This window comes from Cyrtonyx montezumae, unplaced genomic scaffold (assembly GCF_038088225.1).
Source record: "Cyrtonyx montezumae isolate F1298 unplaced genomic scaffold, pur_monq_1.0 scaffold_3, whole genome shotgun sequence".
In the NCBI taxonomy this organism is placed as follows: Eukaryota; Metazoa; Chordata; class Aves; order Galliformes; family Odontophoridae; genus Cyrtonyx; species Cyrtonyx montezumae.
Window position 1 is genome coordinate 80,499,369 of NW_027072034.1, and position 16,463 is coordinate 80,515,831.

The window sequence follows — 16,463 nt, forward strand, 5'->3', positions numbered from 1 at the left end:
GTGTGGAGGGAAGGGAGGATGGTGCATGCCTATGCTCACATTAATGTGAGTGGAAAAATGTTCAGCCCCTCCCAGAATATCATATCCCACATCAGCTACAAAATAGAAGGATTGTACCTCTCAGAAGGATCACAAAAGTGGAGTTCTGTGAAGCAAGGATTGGGTAACATTTTCCACTTAAACTTATATTAGTGGCAGAACTGCTGGGTTATTAATCTTGAAAAGGAAAAATAAGTCTTTAAGCAGTTCCGTTTCATTGTGACTTTTTAAAGAAAATAAACTATAACTTCAAAAGAGGTTTTCATTTCAATGTTTCCTTCAGTTTTACTACAAAGATTTAAAAAAGAAATTGTAGAGTTGAAGCCAAATGCTTAATTTAGGGCAATTGATCTTTTTTTCCCACTGAATTACCTTGATTTTCTTGTTGCTAGTGACAGTTCGAAGCCACACAGAGGCAAAACATTTATCTGCATAGAACGAAGCCAAGATAAACACATCCAGCACATGAAAATGAAGGGAAGAAACAGAGATTCTCTCTGCTATCTATCCTATCAAGTTATAGATATACAAAATAATCTCTGTGAGGATTTTGTTTTGCTTTTACAAAGCCTGACTGAAAAGTAGCATGCTTCAGAACTTCTTTTAAGCTTATCAACAGATCTCCAAAGAGGACAGATTGTAAGGCACCTGCAGGGGTGGACTATCACACAGCAAGAGCTGGAGCTGCAGGAATTGTTTCCAAGGCTGATGATTCTTGGTATTTTTATTCGGGGTGAGGAATGAAACCTGAAATGACTGCTGGAAATATTTGGCATCACAATTTCATAGGAGGTGAATAATTTTTACAGGCCAACTTGGGATTCCTGGTAAAGAAAACTTACGTCTTACAGGATCGATGCAAGGTCATAAGTTCATAAGTTCATAAGTTCATAAGGTTGGAAAGGACCTATAAGATCATCTAGTCCAACCATCCTCCTATCACTATCTCTACCCAACTACTAAATTAAGTCCTTTAGCACCTCATCTAAACGCTTCTTGAACAGCGCTAGGGATGGTGCCTCAACCACCTCCCTAGGCAGGCCATTCCAGTGCCTGACCACTCTTTCAGAAAAGAAATGCTTCCTGAGGTCTAATCTAAATCTTCCCTGGCGCAACTTGTGGCCATTCCCTCTCGTCCTGTCATTACTTATCAGGGGGAAGAGGCCTACCCCCTCCTCGCCACAACCCCCCTTCAGGAAGTGGTAGAGTGCAATAAGGTCTCCTCTGAGCCTCCTCTTCTCCAGACTAAACAATCCCAGCTCCCTCAGCCGCTCCTCATAAGACTTGTGCTCCAGGCCCCTCACCAGTTTTGTTGCCCTTCTCTGAACACGCTCCAGGGCCTCAATGTCCTTCTTGTAGTGAGGGGCCCAAAACTGAACACAGTACTCGAGGTGCGGCCGTACCAGAGCTGAGTACAGGGGGATGATCACCTCCCTGCTCCTGCTGGCTACACTATTTCTAATACAGGCCAGGATGCTGTTGGCCTTCTTAGCCACCTGGGCACACTGCCGGCTCATGTTGAGCCGAGCATCAACCAACACCCCCAGGTCCTTTTCCTCTCCACATTCTTCAAGCCATTCTGCCCCAAGCCTATAGCATTGCATGGGGTTATTGTGGCCAAAGTGCAGGACCCGGCACTTGGTCTTATTGAACCTCATCCCATTTTGCTCAGCCCAGCTGTTCAGCCTATCCAAATCCCTCTGAAGGGCCTCCCTACCCTCAGGCAGTTTGACACATCCTCCCAGCTTTGTGTCATCTGCAAACTTACTGAGGGTACACTCAATTCCCTCGTCTAGGTCATCAATAAAGATATTAAACAAGATGGGCATAGAGCAAGAAGCAAAAAATGTGTGAAATATGCATGGGATGAATAAAAATATCCTAGAATGCAGCTATTCGGTAAAGAACTTAAAGGTCAGAGTAGGTAAGCCACTGGAAATAAGCATCTGTTATGATACTGCTGCGAGGAAATGTCTACCCACATGCCAATGAGAAGTTAGGAATTAATATATAGTGTCAATGTATGTCAAGCTTTTCTAAAGGGTTGAGAGGGGTTCAAAAAGTGATGTGACATCTGGATATGATGATCCTATGCAAACAGAAGTGGGAAAAGGTCAAGCTAACTGTGGTGAAGGCACAGCCACACCTTGGGCACAATCTCCGCATGCATTCTCAGGAAAAATTCTTGAAAGAAAATACCTTTGTAATCCATCAAAGGATGGCAAAAGGATTAGGAATTAAGTCTTGACAAATGCAGACTTGAAGTAATTGGCAATTACTGCATTTTTTTTAATTAATCAGTGATCTCTGTTAACCCCTGAGATAATTTCCCCAAGAATGTGGTTGTTTTCTGTTGTCATTTCTTCAAATCATGCCTGTAGGAGATCTTAGGTGGACTAGAAGATATGGTGAAAGGATGGAAAGATATCCTTATGGACACATCAATGTGGGAAATTTGAGAGCAAAATGTTGCCAACCCCTGAAGAGTGCAGCTCTTCAGAGACTTACTGAAATCAGTTCTTATTGCTAACACAAGCTTGCTATTTGGGAAAGGTAGAATTGCTACAAGGCATATCTTGTAGCCTTCAGAGTAGTTTTAATGAGAAAGTGATAGTTAATGCTGTGTCCACAAAAGGGCAATATATGTCTGTTTATGAATAACTGTACTCTGGGTCTTTCTATATTCTGCTTTAGGTATCAGAATTATATATATATATATCTGAAGTGTGTGAAGGGGTGTCCACACAAATGCACTATTTTAGCTGCTAAGGAATTAACAGGGAAGCCTTCAGAGAGTGAGAGAGAAATTGTTTACATGGAGGGTGAAGGGAGATGAAGAGACTTGGGAAAACCAGCATCAGCTACTCTGTACTGGGAAGCTGGGGGTCAGAGGAGCAAGTGGAGATCTCCTATGGATGCCAGTGGGGGTGACTGGAGGACAGAGAATCGGAGTCTGAGTTCTGGGAAGCAGGCATTGTTGCTCCTCTGAAAAGGGACAGGATTCTTGAACTCTTCTGGCTCTTTGCTTTCCTCTGAAGGGAGGAAGCTATTATTAGTTATGTGCCTGGGGTCATAGCCCATCCAGCAGCTGGGGAAATAACAACTAAGAGTGTACACAGTGGACCTGTGCTGCAGCCTCCTATTTGTAAGCAGGAAAAGGAGTCAATACAGGGAGGCTTGCAAAAGCAATGACCCATAATAAAAAGAGCAGTGCCTGGTTAGTCAGATCAAGCTCCTAAAATAGGCACTTTTGATAAATAGGGAGGCCCTAGTGGAGCCTTCACTTTTAGAATGTACATTTTTGTGTAGAGTCCCCCAGCAGTGTTGCTTAGAAACTGATGATGCAATGTGACACATATATTACAAACTTTAAAATTGAATGTTTAATTCTGAGGTTAAGCCTCTAAGATACTATAGGTTTTAGCTTAATATGAGATGCAGTGAAATTCTAATGTCTGGTTATTAGTACTGTCCTGTGTGCAAGGTGACCTTGAGTTTAGCACCTCTGTCCAGCTTACAGGCTCTCCTGGTGAGAGAAAGGCTCTCACATAGACCCATTTCTTGTTCTACATCTGGTTGACATCTGGGCTGGAAGTGTCAGCCAAGAAGAATAAAACATCTCCTGGCCAGGACAGACACAAACTCTACTCCAAACTGATGAAACTGATGTTATGTACGCTGAGACCAAAGTGCTCATTGAGAGCAAATGAATACGAAGATTGCCATCTGCCGGCCTTGCAAGCTGTGTTACTAGTCACAAGCCAGTAGGAGTCTTAAAGCAATTGCAGCCCGCTGCAGCTGGCTTCTTGGTGATACAGCTGCTGATGTAGAGGATTCTGTCAGTCACAGAAATAGTTGTCTCCTTTCTTGGTCTTACTGGGAAAGGGAGATTTCATGAGCTCTGATCGATGAGTGGAGCCAAATTCTCTTTCTTGGAGCAGTATAACCCCACAGGGAAGCTGTACTGAGGACATTTTATGATGCTGAGGTTTTGAGTTTTCCCATGAAGCACAACTGATTACCTCTCCCAGGTCATGAGCCTGCAGGGCTAAGTGAATTCAGCAACAGCAGTGAACTCACCAGCTGCAAGGGCCTAGTTTCTCTTCCTACATTTGTAAGTCTTCAAAACAGAAAGTTATACTGGCACAGGTCTGAACACCTATTGTTGCAGCCTCCTCCAACCTGCCTATGTCAGTTCTGTCTGCATGGAGGGAAAATTCTCTCCTGGCTCTTGCTGCTCTGCTTTGTGGTATGAAATAGATTTAAGCTGTTTAAGGATAGAAGCTGGTGCTTATGCAACTTCTTTGCACAAATGCTAACACTTCAGCTCCTAGGTCTGATTTCTCTGACAACTGTTTTGTCCAAATGCAACTGATTATGGATTTACACATGTGGAAGCAGATAAAGTAGAAATTGACCTGCAATACAATCAGCTAGTTCAGTTACCAGGGAAGGCGTAGTTCTCCTCTGCACTGGCAGAGAAACTTGAAGGAATTTCTGTCATAAAACAGCCCACTGATTCAGATGAGGTTGATCTTTAGATATTTGTAGGCCTTATTATCCAGCCTAAAATATTATGGTTCGTAAACCTTTTTCTTTCACCCTGTAATTTAAGTCCAAAATTTGTTTGGTTTCTTCTTTTTTTAAAGACTTGTTTTGATTATAAAATTGAAGGGGTTGGAATCAAGAAGGATCCTGTTTAAAAAACAGTCTGGGCTAGAGCTCAGCAGAAGAAGAGCCTTCCAAAACAGGGTTGTGCTCAGTGAGCACTCTCAGAGATTATGTGTCAGAAAACTTTGTGGATGAATATAAAAATGACTAGTTACATGGCTGCACACATTCTTGTTCTAACGTTTTACTAGCCAGTGGCAAAGATTCAGATTTTCCTATGGTTGTAAGTCAGATGAACATTTAAGCATATACTGCCATTTTGTCTCATTTTGGTAACTCATGGCTCTGTAGAGGAAAGGACACAGAAGGCAAGGAAGACAAGGCAAAGCACCAAAGTGGAATAAGAATTTAATGATTCTATACTTTTGCTTCAGCTCAGACTGAAGACACTTTAAGCCTGAAAGTGACAGCTGGAAATATTATTGCCAGTAGATAATGCACCACACATTTTTGTCAGGCTGATTATGTTCACTTGCAGGCATTCATGGCCTTATTTGCTATCAGGAATATTACCATATTTCATTTTCTGAGAAGTCTCTCTTTTCTCTTTATGTGAATGAAGAGAAGCAGGCACTACTATGTTTAGCTGAGGGACAGCCTGTGGCTATCCCTTGCCTCCTCCAGGCTGAACTAAGTCTTCTCTGCCAGACGCTTCTTGAATCTTTCCTTGGTGAGTGGCAGAGGAGGGTGCTACCTGTTTGCAGATGTGACCATCAAGTGAGCAGATGCTCCACAAGCCAGTTCATAAAAATGAAGAAAAGGTATATGTAGTTGGAAGCCCAAGGCACTTTCTTTCCTTGAATCTAGCACAAGTGTCTACTACTGCCCAACTATGTCCAGACACACAGGAGAAGATGGGCCTTCGAAGATGGAAGTGAAAACCTTGGATGAATGCTCTAGGATACAGAGAAGAAATGGGCAATTATCTGCTTAAACTCAAATATATAAAAAATGGAGTCCAAAGGTCTGGAGTCATTTAGAGCAGGATGAGGATCTATAGCCTCCTTGAAGAGTCTTCATTTTCTCTGAGAAGGCCCATGCCAGCCTTCTGGTATGCACTTTGGCAGGTGAGTACAGTTCTTGCAGACTTTTATTTTCCTTCTGTGGCTGCGGAGGAGCAAAAACTGCTCACCTGGGAGAGGGGATGGATTGCTAATTTGCTTAATCTCATCATTCCACAAGTGTACAGGGGACATAAATCAATCATCTTTTTGCACTACTTTTGGAAGCAGAAATATGTGCAGAATGATGTAGGCAGCTAGATCTTAAACCATAATTCATGAAATAATGGCAAGTGGTCAGCAGCTGGCAGTACAACAGTGCTGACTACTCTGGTACTTTCAACTGAAAACATACAAAGAGGGTGCAAAATGGTGTGAGAAGTCTTGAGACATGACACTGGTCCAAAGGGTTTGCGGACTACATTTTGCACTAATTTAGATCAGTGGCTTAAACTCATCTCAGATTGGAGCCAAAGCCAAACCAATGTCTTGTGGATAAGCTTCCACAAAGCCGAAGACTAACAATGCAGTTGAATCCTAAATTAATTTTCACCAAGAAAAGCAAAGAATTAAAAAAACAAAACAAAACAAAACAAAACAAACAAACAAACAAACAAACAAAAAACAACCCAGTCCCCGATTGGTATCTCATATTGAGGTGTACATCCCTATCTCTTTCCCATTCAGTAATACTGATATTAATTTTTAATCAAACGATAATAGAAAAAAGCTGGGTTTCTGAGGTTGTTTCACAAGCAATACACTCACATAAACAAAAGAGTTGCTGATGGGGTTAGCATAGAAAACAGAGGCAGGGAATGATCTCTGCCGTGCACAATCAACATATTTTCATTCAGGATATAAAATGTGTTTTAAGAGTGGAAGAACTTATGCACATAAATTCCACAGCTCAGTTTTGTGCTGCAGAATGAGAGACATTTTTCACAGTTATTGACAAAGAACATTCCAGCAACTAGTGAGATCTGGAGTTCATTATATATTTTGGGCTAGAGTGCAAAAGTACTATCCACCAGAAAAAAAAAAAAAAAAAAGTGGTTGAAGTGTGTTTTATTAATACATTGCTGCTGTTCTTGGATTATACTCCTGCAGAGACTCACATCTGAAATGATGCATCTAATATGCTATATACTAGATAGCTTTTCAAGGTTCATTTTTGGATCCGGTTCCCTTTCAATATACTGATACTGTGTACATTTCTATTTTTAAGCTTTCAGAGACATACTGTCTCTGCCCTTCTGTAGCTCATTATTTCAAGCTTTTTTTGCCCATATTCTAGAAGCTCTAATATTACTACGAAGCAGGAAGTTGTTACCACTGAATCTGGTACCTCTGTGTCTGATGTATGAGTGGAGAGTGACATCCCAGTTCAGACAGTTTCTTTCCAAATAAAAAGGTCCAGTGTTGTCAACATTGCAATTCCTTGCAGTGAATGTGCTGTGACAAGAGAAGCAGTGGCAACATGCTTGCTCTGCTAAGCAAGAAGCAGACCTAGAGGACCAGAAGAAATGTTTTTGTTCAGAGAAATATATTAATGATAAAAACTCTCAGACAATTAATTATCTCCAGAATGAGCTAAACAAGAGAGAGGGAAACTTATGAACAAGAGAGAGGGAAAATGTACAGTAGATATCTTCAGAAAAAAATATACAATTAAATCCAATATTTCCATTTCTTGTTTTGCATTCTTATTTTCTTGTTTAAGAGAGGCCCACACATGTTCCTGATATATGAACCAGCTGCCTTGAAATCAATGGCAAAGTTCCTGTCATCAGCAAAACTTCTTGGACGTTATCCATATTTATAGGATGTGATTAAACTGAAAACTTAAGGGAGATCACAGCTTTCCAACAATTAAAGACAAGGGAGAAAGAAATGAGAAAGTAAATATGTTGTGAAAGAGATCCCAGGTGAAATAATTGGTCCAGATTTTCATGTCTGGATGTTGTTAGTTTTTCCATGATTACTACAGCAAGCTCCTGCTTTCACTGAGGGGAGGTGACCTGGGTTTTTATCCAGCAATAATAGAAATTTTAACATACAAATGACCAGAACTGCTAAAGCTGCTTTACACAAACATGTCAGCACTGAGAGAATCAAGATGTCATTTAGTCAAATCTAAATTTTTTATGTGCATGAACTCAAAATGGAAAGCAAAAAACAAAATTACTGTTCACCAAGAACAGATTGTTTTAAGCATCAAGTCATGTAAAAGCGTACAGTGATGCAGGTGTGGTTAAAACATGATTTAGATGTCTAATTTTCTGCAGGCATTTTAGAGAGACATGTTGTTGGAGTTAGGAAATCTAATTTACTCTTATACCACCTTTAGCTATGGAAGTATCTGGCACAACACATTAACTGGTGTTGGAATTGCCACTGTATTTGGGCCTCCAGTTCTCTTCGCTGTTGTTTCTGCATAGACAGTTAATATTAATGGTTACATGATGTTGATTCTTACAAAGAAGCCAACTCAATTCAGCTCCCATAGTGAAAGATTTTATAATCCTCAGAATCCTGAAGCCAAATATCTGTGCTTTCCAAAGTCGTTTGGGATCTGTTGCATTTCTACAGGAAACAAAGCTGGTGACCAGATATAAAGTTAATTTAGTTCCTTTTTCACAAACTCTGTTCTCCATTTTATTGTTTGTATTACTATATTATTGTTGCCATTCCAACTAGAGGAGAAAAAAACAAACAAACAAAAAAAAATCCCAACCCTGAAATTATAAAGAAAATAAATCCTGTTATGGAGATTAAAATTCATCAAAATTTATCTACTGAATGAAGTGTGCAAGTTTCATATTTCCACTGATGTTTTCCCTCTCAAAAACTCTTTACAAATATCCATAGTTAATTGTTGTCTGATGCTAAAACTGCGACTGACGTGCTGATTGGGTTTGCCCTTAATCTCACCCTTGGAAATATAGTATTAACATCTGATATAAACTGATTCTAATTAACTGCTAAGAATTAAAGGAGTAGGGCGTGATGGTTTCATGGAATGGCTTGGGCAGGGAGGGACGTTAAAGGTCATCTAGTTCCTAGATGATACTAATAATGCCCACGGTAGCTATTAGTAACCTGGCTGGTGCCAGGATGCTGTTGTAACAGCAAAGATCTGAAGCATCAGAAAGAGTTCTTCATGGAAACTACAATCTCTCTTGAAGGCAATAGGTGGTTATATGCAGACAAATGCAAGGCCTCAAGGAACAATGAGGCAATAGAGGCAGTAGTGCCAGGCTGTTGTGTTAGCACACAAGTAGCCAAGTGCATGTCAGTCATCAGTGGTGTACGAGTATCTTAGCATAGGGAAGACTTTAGGGAGTTTTTATAGAATGTTATGAAGGAGAAGAATGAGCGATTTTTCCCCAAATGTAAGTGAAAAAATGTGACTTCATTCATCAACAACATGAAGCAAAAGGACAGAACTAACCCTCCATTACTTAGTTCATTTAAGGCAAGTTCTCAGGATTTTGTGTTAGAGAAATATTTCTTTATTGCTGTACTGGTAGCCAAAAATGTCTAACATCTGTATGACTAACATGTGCATGCCATCACGCACAGCAGATGGTAAGCTATAAAATGACAAGTTTTGGTAATGGAAAGATCAGCAGCAGACTGGAACACCAACCAGCACTATTTATAGAGGGAGAGATTTAATTCTCTTTTAGAAGAACAACGTAAGTGACAGAGAGACTGAGAGAATGACTGAAGAGAGAATGAAAGAAGCATATACATTAAGCTTGGTCAAATGATAAGCCAAAGTGAGCTGTGATATGAAGAACCAGGGAACAGGGAGATTTTTTACAGGGAAGGGTGGGGCAATAGGATCGCTGGACAAAGGCAAGAGTGAAGGATATGAGGCCATGGAAATAGTTGTATTAAAACTTTGCAAGTAACTTTCCAAGGGAGGTGGCAAGTACTTGTTGTATCTGAATTTCCTAAATCTGGACTGGGCAGAGCATGAGGGGATGTTTTATGGTCAGGGAAATAAGTCCTAGATGACTGTATCAGCCTTCTGAATCTTGTCCATCCAATCCTAGTATTCCAGACCTGGAACATATTCTATACACATACTCATATGCATTCTGTGCAGAAGGAAGTAAAATAGAAAGCTCCAGCTTCACATGCTTCTCCAATCCTATATTGAGACCTTCAGATCCTCTAGTCCTGGTTCTCTGGGAGTTATAGAAATGCCTTCTGATTTTAGTGACAAAAACATGTCTCACTCTGTCCCTGCTAGCCCTGAAGAACAGGCATAGCTGGGGTGAGAGCCGGGCTCTGCTACAGCTCACACGTAATCAGCAGACTTCTTCACTGAACTGCAAAGGCAGAACCTCATCTCTACCAGCTCTAATGCTGCCAGTGCAGCTACATGGCTGCAACTATAGGCAGGCTGGAAGGCAAGTGGCAGTGCAGTCATAATTAAGAGCTAAACTCAGCTGAGAGCAATGGGCTGGGTAAAGTGGAAGTTAGGATGACTGGCTTGATTCCCAGAGTTTCTAGTAGTGTGGCAGGTTGGTTCCTAGCATTTATTTTTCTAACTGTTAAGATCTGATGAGCTAATCTCAAATACATATTAATATATACAGCACCTCTTCATATCAACTTTAGAAATTCACTGTAAGGCACAGCTACACCACAGGCTTTGAGGGAGGGTAGTCGACCAGACATCTGCTTAAAGCTGGAAATGTGCACAACAGATTTCCTAAGTCAGGACCATGTTCATTATGGAAATAGCCCTAACTTTGCTTCTCTCCCTAGTTTCAGTGAATTATCCTGCTTGGACTGAAGGTCTCACTAGATTTGCAAGAATACTATGCAGGGGCGGCTGTGGAGAAATAAAACTGGTGATTTATGTGTATTTGTCAATTGTCTGTCACTATGGCATCTCTTGTTGGGAACTGGTACCCAAGTCTGGTTCAGTGAACGTGGTACATGAGCAGGTTTTTCAGAGTATCACACGAGAGCAGCTTATTACTCAACTTTCACAGCCTTGTGATTAGCCATTAAGCTATACCATAACTGTTTTGCAACGCCATCTAGTGACATATATAGATGCCTCAAACCCCCTCAAACTCTCGCTTTTCTCTGATTTTATTGTGCTGAACTGAACGTCCATGGTTTTTGTAAGAAAAAGAAATGTTTACATTTATCCACAGTAGCAATTAGACTAGAAGATATGAGGGGAGCATTTGATGCATAGGATACTGTTTTCTTATTCTAAATGAAAAATAAAAATGTCCTCTGAAGCAAACCTGTTTCTAGGCATTGCTCACTTCAGCTTCATTTCTCAGTGGGAGGCCATACGATGCACAAATGTTCCTCTGCTTTTAATATAATTTAAAAACAACAACAACAAAAAGTTCAATTTATGTTTCATGCAAAATCACCCCCAGATAAACATAATATATATTTTATATCTGTGTTTTTATTTTAGAGCAAAATTAGAATATCCATCCTTTAATCAGATACCTATTGAAATTGAAGTCTTCCTGAGAAGTTACTGGCAAGTTCACCATTTGATGAGCCTACTGCATAGTAAGCTTCCAACTTTTGTAGATCTATGAGGAATAAGAGGGAAAAAGAATCTAGACAAGCCAATAATCTCCTTCTATAATCCTTAGCTGTCTAGAAAGGCACAAATCATTTTTTCCTCATACTTCTTAGCTTTAATATTTTGGAAAATGTTGAATTATTGCTGCTTTTTCTTACTTTGGTACTCATACTTTTTTCTCTACTTAAAAAAAATTAATGAAAACCTTATGTTTGAAAAATGTACTAATTCTGAGGAATGGTAAAGCCCTTATTATCCTGTGGCAAACTTGTAACTTAATTTCTACCCTAATGACTGTTTTTAATGTAGCTCTCCTCTTGCAATCCATGGACAGGTCATAGCAAGAATTACTTTGCATCTACTGTGTTCTCCCCATCCCTTCCCTTTCGAAGGATTCTGGCTGTTTCATGGTGGTGTTGTGTTTTTTGCATTAAACAGAAAGTTTTGGAACAATTCCTTAATCTGAAACAGATGTCTCTTCCCTCATCCCCTTTCTAGCTGACTGCTGCCAGAGGACAGAGCCATGAAGGAATACGCTCTTCTCTTAGGAACACCTGGCGGAGGCCATCTAACCCATACAGGAGAAAATGGTCCTTAAAAACTTCTCCCTCTGTGTGTATGTGGGAAGAAACTTAGCACATTCAGAGCAAGAGAGTTCTCCCTCACCTGTGCTTCGTGCTGGATGCTCCTTGAACAAAAGAGTGAGGGTGTGACACAGGGACAACAAGAAGGCCTCTTTGTATGAGAAACCCATTTCAGTGCTAAACTCTCTGACCACAAACCCACTTCTGTAGAAAACATTCCCTTTCTGTTATTCCAGTAAGCAAGTGTAATAATATGCTATCTAGCAGGTCAGAAAGACATGTGACTAGGCACTGGTAAGTGTTTTTATTGGAATCAGTAGGACAATATGAATAATGCCATGGTGCCTTCATTTAGTGCATTCACTGACCCATCTCAGGCCTGTGTTTATACGGGGATCTGTACAGACTTGTATAAATACAAGCCTCAGTCCCTGTCGCGCCATTCACAAAGGGGCTGTTGTGGCAGTGCTGGTTTTTTTGTTTCACACATTGTGGCCTATCTTACAGGATAATGTTGTCTATTTCTGCTATTTCCTATTTGAGATCCTAAACTGAAAGCTGACATTTAGCGATATCCAGGACTCTACTATCAGTGGCGTCAAGGCACTTTTGAACTACATGCCTCATGACAGCCTTTGTGGTAGCCTCAGTTTGAAAATATGGAAACAAAAGCGTAGGAAATTTTAGTGGTTTGATGTGTCATTTGCTATTCAGAACAGACATCAGCAATGTCATATCCCCTTCCCTTTCTGTCTCTACAGGACACAAACTTAGAGCTATTGTTCGTGACGTGGATCTATCCCTTTTCAGCTCTTCTTGTTAATAAACAGCAGACTATGCAGAGGTGGGAGGAACTACAACAACAAACATTTGGATGTTACTGCAGTCTTGTGTGTTTCCTTGGGAAGGTATCTAAGCATATGGCACAAGTTCTGTCATTTCAACGGTAAAATGCATAGCCTATAAACAACCATAATGTCCCATGAAAACCGGCCAGTCTTACAACACTGTGTATTTCACACCCTAGAATGTATGATTCATTTTCAGAAATGCATTTTTTTCTGTTGCTGCTACTAGTAGGCTTCTCATCACCTCATCTGTATATTTCTGCCATTTCTGTTCTTAGCCACAAAAGTTAGGATTTTCATTCATGTCATTTTTCCATCCCATAGGATGCACATTAGTTGTGGGTTTGTCTGTTGAACATACGACAGAAAGGAATCTAGAACTGTCCTGCTCCCTTTTCCTAAGCATAAATCATGGAATCATAAAATCACCAAGGTTGGAAAAAACCTCCAAGATCATTCAGTTCAACTATCCACTTACGACTAATATTTCCCACTAAACCATGTCCTTTGGTACAACATCTAAGTGTTTCTTGAATATCTCCAGGGTCAGTGATTCTATCACCTCCTTGGGCAGCCTGTGGCAGTGCCTGACCACTCTTTCAGAGAAAAAGCATGTTGCATGGAGAGCCATAACTGCAGCACTGGTGTCATGGAAGGATTTTGGAGTTAAACAAACTGGGCAGGCACACTAAGATCATGCTAGGAAAGAAGTGGGGAGAACAGAGGACAAGCTTCAAAGTTGGACTTACAGAATGCTGCTCATTCATTTACTATTCAATAAATGTGTATTCAAAGATTTTTGATTATTACGAGTAAGAGCCCAGTGTCTGGGGAAATCCAGGTCCCTTACGATGGTATCTCATAGCTAATTAGCTACTGTATTAGCTATTCACTCTATTCTTCCTAACATAAAATCTGGCCCTGCTTCTTGAGTCAAAGTCAAACTCTCAAAAATAATACCTATATTAGTGGTAAAAGTGCCCAGATTTTGCCCCACTTTGGAGTCTGTGTAGTTACTTATGGAGATTATTATATAGGTCAGGAGTACAATTTGAGTCCAAAGTGAAGATGAGGACTGTGAACTGCACTATGTCAGCTCCAGATATGAGTGGAGACTGTGGCTACAATTATCCTCTTGAGCATAAATGTCCCAGATGTCATCCTACAGAATAGGCAGGGTGTGATTCTTGTTTCATTTTCCTTTGTAATATCTTAGTTTGAACATTGCTCAGCTAGATGTGAAAGGGAACACCTTGCCTCAAGGGATATTGGGATATATGTAAAACACTGGGATGGGTGCTGGCAATGTCTACAGGGCTCTGTAACATTAGATGATTTGAAAGGAGAGAGAATTTTTTTTCTTCCCCAAAACCAGAACTGCAAGAAGGTACTCATAATTACATTATGTTAGAAGATGCAGCCCTGGTGGCCACAGGTAGCTCTTCAGATGGAAATGCTCTAATTAAAAGGCAGAAAGGTTCGAGGAACATGTCATTCCAGCTGTGAAAGACTGTGAGAGACCAAAACTAACCCTAATTAAAATACTATAAGATCTCAACATGAGCAGAATTGTTCAGGAAGGGAATAAAACCAGAGGAGCTATCTGTGCGTAGTTTGTGCACAGGTTCAATCTGAAGGAAGCAGGACAGAAAGATTGACTGAGTATTGACTGAGTATCTGTGCTGCTGAAAGCCATGTAAGTAGAGGGAGTTAGACCCACCACTTAGATAATTATAATATGTTTGTGTGGACAAAATTCAGCCATTTTTATCTCTGATAGAGATAAAAAAATCTGCCATCTTACTGCAGTCAACACAGTTGTCACATATACTGCCACGGGCATCCCAGTCATTTCATACATCCGGTCACAAACGGTGAGATTCCAAACACTCTTATAGAAGTAAGATTAGAGAGAAATGGAACCTTGATGTATTGATGGCCCACAGCAACTCCATTTTGAATGATGTAGTTAAGAACAGAGACTGCTGCAGATAGGAAGCCCTTAGGGCAAAATGTTATTTAGAAGTGATGTGCATGAGTATTGCTCACCTCTGATAATCAGGGCAGTGCTGTAGAGGTGACTAAAAAATGTCAGAATGCTGGAGAAGAGAAGTCAAGTGTCATGGGCCCTGCTAAGCACAGCAGTACAGTATGACATGTTATGTGAGAGAGGTGGTGAAAAATTGAGGTGAAGTCTTACAGACAAATAAAAGATTTGAAGAAGGAAATGGAAAACTTTAAAGACATAGCTCTATACTTCTTGAAACTGACAGGGTTCAATAGCAGCCTACAAGTAGTGAAGGAAACTGAGGAACTGCTCTGAGTCAACACTAACTCAATGGCATAAGCCATTATTGACGTTGGAAGATATAGCTACTTGATTTGCCAGGAGCAAAAACGTGAAACCCCTTGTTGCTTTCACTGGGTTCACATTTCCTTCATCAGTCAATCTGCAGATGCCAGAGAGTGCAAATGGCTACAGCCATCAACGACCACCAGTGTTCTTGTGACAACTGAACTAGTAATTGGATGGATTCCCAAGTATTTGTCAGATTTAATGTGTATAAAGAGCTTACAAGAGGCAAACAGGAAAGCTAGAGAAACACAAATAAATGGTAATCTCAGAAGATTCAGTGGCTACTCTTTGGAGGCACAGTTGAAGAGCTACTCCTCTTTGGAGAAACCATTAATAGACATATTCACAGCCCAAATCTCCTAATTTGGGACAGTATTAATCAACTTGGAGTGATGCAAGTGTGAATGAGCATGAAAAGAATAGCTTCTCATTTTCTTTGTATGCTGTTCAGCTGACCTGGCTAGATGAAATATGTCACACATATATGAGAACCATTTCCATTTCACTTGTTCTTTTTTAGGGTGAGGTTAAGTTGTGGAGGAAATGGAAAGTTCACTCATGGTATCTGATAAAAAGATCCAGCCTTTCTCTTGGTTTACTACCTGGGTAAAAAGTTTATATATATTTGAAATGCTGTATTTCTTTGCAAATTACTTCTGCAAGTCAAGCCAAGCTAATCTTCCAGCATCATGAACTTATATCCTTACAGTGGCTTCCTGCCAGCATCCTCTATTGAACTGTATTTACATTAGCACTGTAGAACATTACTTCATTCAGGCATCTGAAGTGAAGCACTCACTCAGTGCATACACTTAGTTCTTGTTTATTGCCATCTGGTAAGAAGTTAGCAGATTGCCTTTCCCAGCTGGGCCCTGCCATTCTGTATATAATGATAATTAAAGACAGCGGTCTTCTAGAGTTGCTCAAGCTTTTGTGCTGGTTTTAGTTGTTTGTTGCTTGTGTAAATGCAAAATATTAGGCAATGTCCTTGGCTCAGATTGGAAGATTAATCCCATTAGATTCAGCAGGCATTGCTTAGGTATCAGATCTTGGTATCCTGGAGTCTGTATAGTGATAAGTAGTCTGGATGATGGTTTGTGTTGCCTTTCAATCTTTTTTTTTTTCTCTGTAACTTTCAAAGTGCTGTACCAAGTAGAAATATTTTCATTTTGCTAAAGGCAAAATTGGTAGAATAGGGGGGCAGATAACATTATGGAACCTGGTATAGGTCCTCATGTGAAGCTTCTTTGCTGAGTCAATGGTGCTGTCTCAGTGACTTTGTGACTGAACTATGACAATTTCATAGAATCATTAAGGTTGGAAAAGACCTCTAAGACTGTCTAGTCTAAATGTCATCCCATCAACACCGTGCCCACTAGCCATGTC